Consider the following 9580-nt stretch of genomic DNA (forward strand, 5'->3'; position numbering starts at 1 on the left):
ACTGAGCTCAGGGAAGCTGAAAGATTTGCCCAAGTTAAGTAAGTAGAGGAACAGGGATTCAAACTGGTGACCATTGGCAGGTGAGGAAAGTTTTCAGTGAGTAGATGATCCTCGAAAAGCAATTAGGTGTTTCCTGGTAGGAAAGATGGAGGGGATGGGGTGAGGATGGGACAGAACTGGAAAGAGAGAAGAATGGGCGAGGGGATGGGAGCGGGGAAACAGGGAGCAATTCCGAGGGAGCAGAGCCTGGCTGGGCATTTGGTGTGGGGAGTGGGAGAGAAGGTTACAGCAAAAGACGCAGGGTCGGGACATGGGGGAGGGGAGGGGCTTGACTGTCTCACTGAGGAACGGCCGGTTTGTTTCCATCAAATGGCCTTAGGCAGGGGAGTGACAGACGCAGATTTGCATTTCAGAAAAATGACTCTGGCAACAGTTAGATTACAGAGAGGCAGGAAACGATTTGTCTCCCTGGCTCAGGAGAGCGGGAAAGTAATACCACTCCTGAGAATATAGCCTAGAGAGCCTCTCCAACATCTGCTCAGAGAGAACAGCGCTGCACTGTTTGCAGCAGAAAATTCCTAAACGTCCTTCAACAGAGAATAAATAAATAAATTGTGGGATAGTCACAGAATGTGTACCATATGGTAGTTAAAGTGAATGAATTAGGGCAACACGTGTCAACAGGAAGAAAACATAAAATCGAGTGTAAAAAGCGAGTTGCAGAGGGAATATATAGCAGGAGGTCCTTTTCGTAAAGTTTAAAAACCTGCAAAGCAATGCGCTAAATTCTTTATCGATTCATAAAGATCTAGAGAAAGCACAAGACGCACATGATAATAGCAAATTCATGACCATGTGCTGGGGAAGGAGGGACTTGGGGATGGGGCAGGCTAGTCAGGGTGGGCTTAAATATCTATATCTATAGCCATATTTATAGCTGTATCTGTAGCTGGATATCTTCATTTCTTTAAACAAAATGGCAAATAGGACAGTGTTAAGATTTTGATAAAACTGGTAGAACACAGTTTGTTCTCTGTACTCAGCTGCATATTTGACATATAACATTAAACAATTTAAGCTTGGATCCAAAAGAATACACCTTCTCCCACAAAGAGAAAGAAGAGAAATAGAAAGCAACAGGGTAGCCCAGAGAGAAGGAGCTGGGAGACCACTGCAATGTCCAGGCAAGAGGTGATGGGTCATGCAGTGACACAGTGGCAGTGAGAATGGAGAGGCCACCAGATGGAGGTGATTATTGGTTGTGGCCAGTGGGAGAGAGAGTCGAATCCAAGTGACTCCTAGCTTCTGGCTTGCATTACTGAGTGGGTGGTGGGGCCGATTGCCAAGGAAATGTAGAAGAAGCAACAGGTTTGGTTGGGGTGTGGTGTGTGGACATCTGTTTCAGGCAAGTTCAATCAGAGCCTCTTCTTCCGGGAAGGAACGTCCAATATGCCATTTGATATTCAGGTCAGGAGTTCAAGGAAGGATCTGTGGTAGAAATATAAAATTGGTTATCGCCAGCATTTGGGGGAAACCATGAGAATAAATAACGTGATTATAAGTTTTATCAGAGGACTAAATACAGATGTATAATATGGATAACACTGAAAATAAATTTTAAAGGAAGATGAGTTCAGATATGAGAAGTATGATATATAAGTAAAATATGAATCCTGACTTTTACTCATAGTATTTCAAACTTTTTAAAAGAATGTAGTAATCACGGGGCACCTGAGTGGCTCAGTCAGTTAAGTGTCTGCCTTCGGCTCAGGTCATGATCCCAGGATCCTGGGATCGAGCCCCGTGTGTCGGGCTCCCTGCTCAGTAGGGAGTCTGCTTCCCCCTCTCCCTCTCCTGCTACCCCTGCTTATGCTCTCTCTCTGTCAAATAAATAATTTTTTTAAAAAATTTTTAAAAAAAGAAAGTAGTAATCTGTCTTTGACAAATTACATGTCTAAGATCTGGAATATGTGTTGTCTTAACCCCTCATCACCGTGACGAGGAACTTAATAATGATCCTTGAAAAGTCTATGATCTCTTTGCTGGGTGGTTTGGAACCAGCAAAAAGGCATTGCTAAATTACCAATGGGAAACCGACCTGATGTTGGTAACCCAGCTAATGCTCAGAATCACCCAGGGAACCCGCAAAAGCAGCACAGATTCCAGACCAATTGAACTAGAACCCTGGGGCTGAGGCCTGGGAATCAGCATTTCAAAAAACCCTACAGGTCAGGCTGGTCCTCAGCCAGATTCAGGAGACAGAGTAACAGCTCCTGGACAGCTGTCATCGGATGTAGTGGGGATTGTCCACCTCCATTTGACTACTAATCCTCCCCTGGGACCTTGGGCAAGTGATTTAATCTCTTTATGTCTCAGTGGCCTCATCCCTATAATGGGGATCAAGAGAGCACCTACTCTTAGGGTAGTTGTAAGGAGTAAATGAATTAATGTATGCCATGTACTTACAATACTGTCTGGAGTAATAGTGTAAACATGTAATAAAAGATAGTTTCTGTAATTATTATTTTTATTAACATATGTGACGAGGATACTGGGACACCATTTCTACTACTACTTTTGCTAACTAAATATTCTAATAATTTTTTTAAAAGGGAATAAAATTTTACACTTGAGTCCTTTGTACTGTCTTCACTTCTCCTATCTTCCCAGCCTCTTGAAGTAGTTACCTTGTCTCTTTTATTTCTCTGGCACAGGAAATTTATCCTGAAGCTATTGGAAACATGAAGGCGTATTTTATGCATGAACTAGTCTGTGAGAGTTTTGGCATTCGAGAGAGGATTGATTTGTATTCAAATGGCTCTTATTATTATCCAGGTCCCTCAACAGACCCTGATGATATTTGGAGTTTCTGACAGTTTCAGAGGAAGTTTTTCCATGGTTAAGAAATTTACTGTAAAGCAAATTTAGTTTGTTAGACTTCACATCCATGCATGCCCTGAAGACCTAATTATAAGGACTTCCTAAGGTAGATGTATCATATTACACCCACTTTTTCAAAGGGAACACTCCTGAATTCTTGCAGTGTATATAGATTCCTAATGCGAACATGGTCATAAAGATGAAGAAAACCCCACATGTGTATTATAGACATACTCTTTACCAATCATCTTGCTAATCACCTCATACTAACCATGCAACTTGGGTGTATTTTATGAATATTGCATTGACTCATTTTTTAAAAATTATATGTTTCAATTGTACAACATTATAATTCAACATTTGTATATACTACAAAATGGTCACCCCCAAAAATCTACCTACCCTCCATCACCCTATAATTGACCCCTGTATCCCTTTGTCCAACCACCAATCTGTTCTCTGTATCAATGTGTTTGTTTTTGTTTTGTTTTGTTCATTCATTTTCGTTGTTTTTTAGATTCCACATGTGAATGAAATCATACAGTATTTGTGTTTCTCCTTCTGACTTTTTTCACTTAGCATACTACTCTCAAGCTCCACCCATGTTGTTGCAAATGGCAAGATCTCATTCTTTTTTATGCCCGAGTAGTATTTAGTATTCCACTGTGTGTGTGTGTGTGTGTGTGTGTTTAGTTTCCATATCTTGGCTATTGTAAATGATGTTGCAATGAACACAGGGGTGTATTTATCTTTTTGAATTCGTGTTTTCATATTCTTTGGATAAATCCTCAGTAGTGGAATAGCTGGATCATATAGTTCTGTTTTTAATTTTTTGAAGAATCTCCACACTGTTTTCCACAGTGACTGTACCAGTTTACAATCCCACCAATAGTCTGCAGGTGTTTCTTTTTCTCTAAATCTTCTCCAACACTAGTTATTTCTTATCACCTTGATAATAACCATTCTAATAGGTGAGAGGTGATATTTCATTGTGGTTTTTTTTTTTTAGATTTTATTATTTTATTTGACAGAGAGAGAGAGAGAGTACAAGTAGGCAGAGAGGCAAGCAGAGGGAGAGAGAAGCAGGCTCCCCGCTGAGCAGGGAACCTAATGGGAGGCTCCATCCCAGCACCCGGGGATCATGACCTGAGCCGAAGGCAGATGCTTAACTGTCTGAGCCACCCAGGCGCCCCCTTCATTGTGGTTTTGATTTGCATTTCCTTAATCATCAGTGATGTTGAACATCTCTTCACATGCCTACTGGCCATCTGTATGTCTTCTTTTTTTCTTTTCTTTTTTGTTTTGTTTTGATTTGTTTTTGTCTTGTTTTGTTTTTCCCCATGCCCACCTGCAGCTTACTCACTGCTCTTATATGTCTTCTTCGGAAAAATATCTATTCAGATCTTCTGTCCATTTTTTAGTCAGTTGTTCGGTTTTGGTTGCTGTATTGATTCATTTTGATAGTATTCCTCTACATTGAAAGTTACTCAGTAGTTTTAATTTCCTGAGAAGTTAATAATTCTAATATATTTGCCTATTAAGTGGTTAATTATTTCTAAATCACTACTAAAGCATATTTAGAGAGCTAAGTAAAAATATAGCCAACTGAGAGAGTGCATGAAATGGTGCAAGATTAAAATTTCAACACATGAAAAAAATGCTCACTATCACTGTCATTAGGGAAGTACAAATTAAAGCCATAAGGAAATACCACTAAACACCTGCTAGAATGACTAAAATCAGGAACACTGATAATACCAAGTGTTGACAAGGATGTGGAGAAACTGGAATTCATATACCATGGGAATGTGAAATGGTATAGCCACTTTGGAAGCAGCTTGACCATTTCTTTTTTTTTTTTTTTCTTTTTCTTCTTCTTTTTTTAGAGGGGTGGGGCAGAGAGGCAGAGGGAGAGGGAGAGAGAGAATCTTAAGCAGGGCTCAATCTCACAACCCGGAGGTCATAACCTGAGCCGATATCAAGAGTTGGACACTTATTTTTTTTAAAGATTTTATTTATTGATTTATTTATTTATTTATTTAATTTATTTGCCAGAATGAGAGAGAGAGAGCACGCAAGCAGGGGGAGCGGCAGGCAGAGGGAGAAGCAGGCTCCTCGCTGAGGAAGGAGCCAGATGCGGGACTCAATCCCAGAACCCTGGGATCATGACCTGAGCTGAAGGGAGATGCTTAACCGACTGAGCCACCCAGGTGTCTCAAAAGTTGAACACTTAACTAAGCCACCCAGGCACCCCGCAGTTTGATCACTTCTTACAAACTTGAACATACACTACTATTTGACTCAGCAATCCCACTTTTAGGTATTTACCCGAGAGAAATGAAAATCTATGTTCCCACAAAAACTTTAATGCAAGTATTTATAGCAGCTTTATTCATAATTGTCCCAAGCTGGACATGACTCAAATGTCCTCCAAAGGGTAGCTGGATAAGTACTTTGTGGCATATCCATATGTGGGAGGCTGAATAATGGCATGCCTGAGGATACCTGTGTCCTAAAACCTGGAACCTCTGAATGTTACCTCATACACAAAAAGAAACCTGCAGATAGGATTAAGTGTCTTGAGATGGGGGGATTCACGTGTGTCCTCACAAGAGAAAGGCAAAGGGAGATTTGACTCCAGATCGACACAAGAGGAAGCACTGCAACCCTAAAGCTGGAGACTGGAGTGATGTGGCCATAGACCGAGCTTTGCTGGCAGCCACCTGGGCTGGAAGAGGCCAGGAAAGGCTTCTCCCCTGAAGCTTCCAAAGGCCCTGTCACCCCCTTGATTTAGGCCCAGTGATACTGATTTTAGGCTACTGGCCTCCAGAGCTATGAGAGAGTACATTGTTTCAAGCCACCAAGTCTGTGGTAATTTGTTATAGCAGCTGTAAGAAACTGATACCCCATGCAATGGAATACTACTTAGTGATAACAAGGAATGAACTATTAATATACACAACAACGTGAATAAGTTTCAAATGGATTATGCTCAGTGGAAGAAACCACTCAGAAGGCTATATGATGTCATTTATATAACGTTTTCAAAAAGGCAACACTATAGGGGCGCCTGGGTGGCTCAGTCGTTAAGTGTCTGCCTTCAGCTCAGGTCATGATCCCGGGGTCCTGGGATCGAGCCCCGCATCAGGCACCCTGCTCAGGGGGAAGCCTGCTTCTCCCTCTCCCACTCCCCCTGCTTGTGTTCCCTCTCTTGCTGTGTCTCTCACTGTCAAATAAATAAATAAAATCTTAAAAAAAAAAAGGCAACACTATAGGGACTGAGCAAAGCTCAGTAGTTGTCAGGGGTGGGGAAGGGTTGGTTGTAAAGGGGCAGCATAAAGGAGTTTTTTGGGATTATGGAACTGCTCTGAATCTTGACTGTGGTGGTGGTTATGTACTCTATTTGTCAAAACTCCTAGAACTGTACACTAAAGAGAGTAAATTTTACTGTGCGTGAATTCTAAAATAAAATTTAAAAAAGAATTCAAGCTTTAGCAGCTGGGGAAAATGTCAAAGTGCTAATTTTAAAGATCACATAACACAAGTCCCTGCCCTAAGAGGCACTGGTTTTCAGTTCAGACCTCAATCAGAAAATTTCTCTTTCCACTAAAAGAGACGTTAACCCTTTGGTAGCTGGCAGTCTGAGAATACGGAAGAGCAGAACTGAGATCATCTTCAGGTGACTGACGAGAGAATGCAGGGAATTCATTCTAGAGGGAAGAGAAAGCTCCTCACCCGGAGAATAGAGGGAAGCAGCATTCCTAGGTAATAGAGGTCTGCATTTGTATGGCGTATTGGAGGGAACAAACTTCTTCAAGAGCTGTCCTTAAGGTGAATTTTAAATAACCACATAAAAGAAAGATTGAGTCTTTCTGCAAAAGGCCCAAGATATGAGAAAGTGACACCATACTGGTGATCTGAGTGGGTCAAGACAGAAGAAGCACAGTAGAACTGGGGCAGCCCTGGGGTGCCTGGTGGGCTCAGTCGGTTAAGCGTCTGCCTTCAGCTCAGGTCATGATGCCAGGGTCCTGGGATCGAGTGCCGCATCAAGCTCCTTCCCCATCAGAGAGTCTGCTTCTCCCTCTGCCTCTGCTGCTCCCCCTGCTTGTGCTCTCTCTTTCTCTCTCTCTCTCTCTGACAAATAAGTAAAATCTTTAAAAAAATAAATGAATTTGAAGCTCCCTTTTAGGTATTGTTACCATACAGAGTTATTAATGAGAAGCAAGAAAATGTGGGAAGATGTTTACTAAAAATAATAATGTGAGTTTTGAAACATTGTAAATACTCCCTCTCTGTGGGGTCCAAAAACTTAAGCTGTATAAAATGCAGAATCTTGTTATTCAGTCATTGAAATGACTGTGGGCAAGCAATGCAGACAGAACAGGGCAGCAGAGAGGTCTAGGAGCGCAACTGCGCCATTTCATTCTAACCTGGTTCCTGCTGAAGCTTGATATCACCTGGTGGCAGTTTATTGACATTGCTGGAAATAATTCTGGGGCCCGTGGCTGGCTGAGTCTTCTGGGACAGCAGCAAAGATTCCAGGAATCTCTGTTAGTTGGCAGTTATCTTGGTGGCCTACTCTAGAGAGACTGAGCCAAGAATATACTGTACACCCAGGGACTCCTTTCAACCTCTGTATTTCTTAAGGCTGGACTTGTCTGCCATTTCCCTGCCTGACCTAGTCCTCATTTTTATATTTCTCTGCAGAAGATAAGAATTTTAACTGGCCCCAGTTTGAGAAACAAGGTTTGAAGGATTGTGGAAGCCAATTGACAATTGCATTATGTTTGAATTCATCTCGTTGCAGGATGTGTTATCACTGTTCTGTTTTGTTTTGTTTTACAGTAAATGGGATTAATTCATTATATTTGACAGCAACTAGAAAGCTGGCCAATTAGCTGTTAAGCAAGTCCTAGTTGGTGAAGAAAAAAATGTTGTTATCTTAAAATGTGCTGAACTAAGCCTGCTTGCTTGCTTTCAGATCTGTTCCTCATACTTTTGCTCTACAGGCCTATTTCCTACGCCCTTGTATCAGTTAGAGTCTAGCTGAGTTTGGCCAGTGGGAGGCAGAATAATGATCCTCCAAAGATGTCCATTCCTTAATCCCCAGAGCTCGTGAAAATGTTAAAATGTGACATGGCAAAAGGGGCTTTGTAGATGTGATTAAGGTTATGGATCTGAGATGGGGAGATTGTCCTGGATTACCCAAGTGGACTCACTCTAATCATATGAGCCCTCAAAAAGAGAACCTTTTCTTACTGGGGATGGGAGAAATGAGTTAGAAGGGGAAGCCTGAGAGATTGAAGCATGAGAAACACCTGATCTGCCATTGCTGGCTTCGAAGATAGAGGAAGAGGGCCACGACAAGGGATGTAGGCAGCCTCTAGAGGTTAAGAATCACCCCCGTTTTACACCCAGCAAGAAAACAGGGACATCAATCCTACACCCGCATGGAGTTGAATTTTGCCAACAATGTGAACGAGCATGGAAACAGATTCTTCTTCAGAACCTCCACAATCAACTGCAGCCCTGCGGACCCCTTGACTTCAGCCTTGTGAGACTAAACAGAAGACCCAGCTGAGCCACACTTCCTTGGACTTCTGACCTACAGAACTGGGGCCCCTGGGTTCTGTAATATCAGTTCTTGATATTAGAGAACTAATGAAAAATGTCAACCTAATGAAAAATATCAAAACTAATGAAAAATATCAAAGAAGAACTAAATAAATGGAGATATTTCATGTTCATGGATAGGAAAACTCAATATTGTCAAGAGGTCAATTCTTCCCAACTTGATCCACAGATTCAATGCAATTCCAATAAAAATCCCAGCAAGTTATTCATGGATATAGACAAGCTAATCGTAAAGTTTATATGCAGAGACAAAAGGCCCGGAATAGACAACACAATATTGGAAGAGAACAAAGATGAAGGACTGAAACTGCCCAACTTCGAGATTTATGGTAAAGCTATAGTAATCAAGACAGTATGTTGGTAAAAGAATAGACAGGTGAATGGAACAGAAGAGAGAGCCCAGTAATAGGACCATGTAAATATAATCAATTGATCTTTGCCAAAGGAACAAAGATAGTCTTTTCAACAAAAGATGCTAGAACAGCTAGACATATACATGCAAAATAAAAAAAAATATTCTAGACACAGACCTTACATCCTTTACAAAACTTAGCACAAAATGGATCAGACCTATATGTAAAATGCAAAGCTCTGAAATTCCTGCAAGATAATATAGGAGGAAACCTAGATGATCTTAGGTCATGATACTTTTTAGATACAACACCAAAGGCATGATCCATGAAGGAAATAACAGATAAGCTGGACTTCATTAAAATTAAAAACTTCTGCTCAGTGAAAGACACTGTCAAAAGAATGAGAAAACAAGCCACAAACTGGGAGAAAATATTTTCAAAAGATACATGGACAAAGGACTGTTATTTGCAATATACGAGGAACTCTTAAAACTCAACAAGAAAACAATCAATCCAATTTAAAAATGGGCAAAAGGTCTTAACAGACACCTCACCGAAGAAGATAGGCAGATGGTAACTAAGCACAAGAAAAGATGTTCAACATTGTATGTCATTAGAGAATTGGAAATTGAAATGAAATATGAATACATACCTATGACAATGGCCCAAATTCAAGACACTGACAACACTAAATGCTGGTGAGGATGTGGAGC

The sequence above is a fragment of the Halichoerus grypus genome, chromosome 8 (genome assembly GCF_964656455.1).
Source record: "Halichoerus grypus chromosome 8, mHalGry1.hap1.1, whole genome shotgun sequence".
Taxonomy (NCBI): Eukaryota; Metazoa; Chordata; class Mammalia; order Carnivora; family Phocidae; genus Halichoerus; species Halichoerus grypus.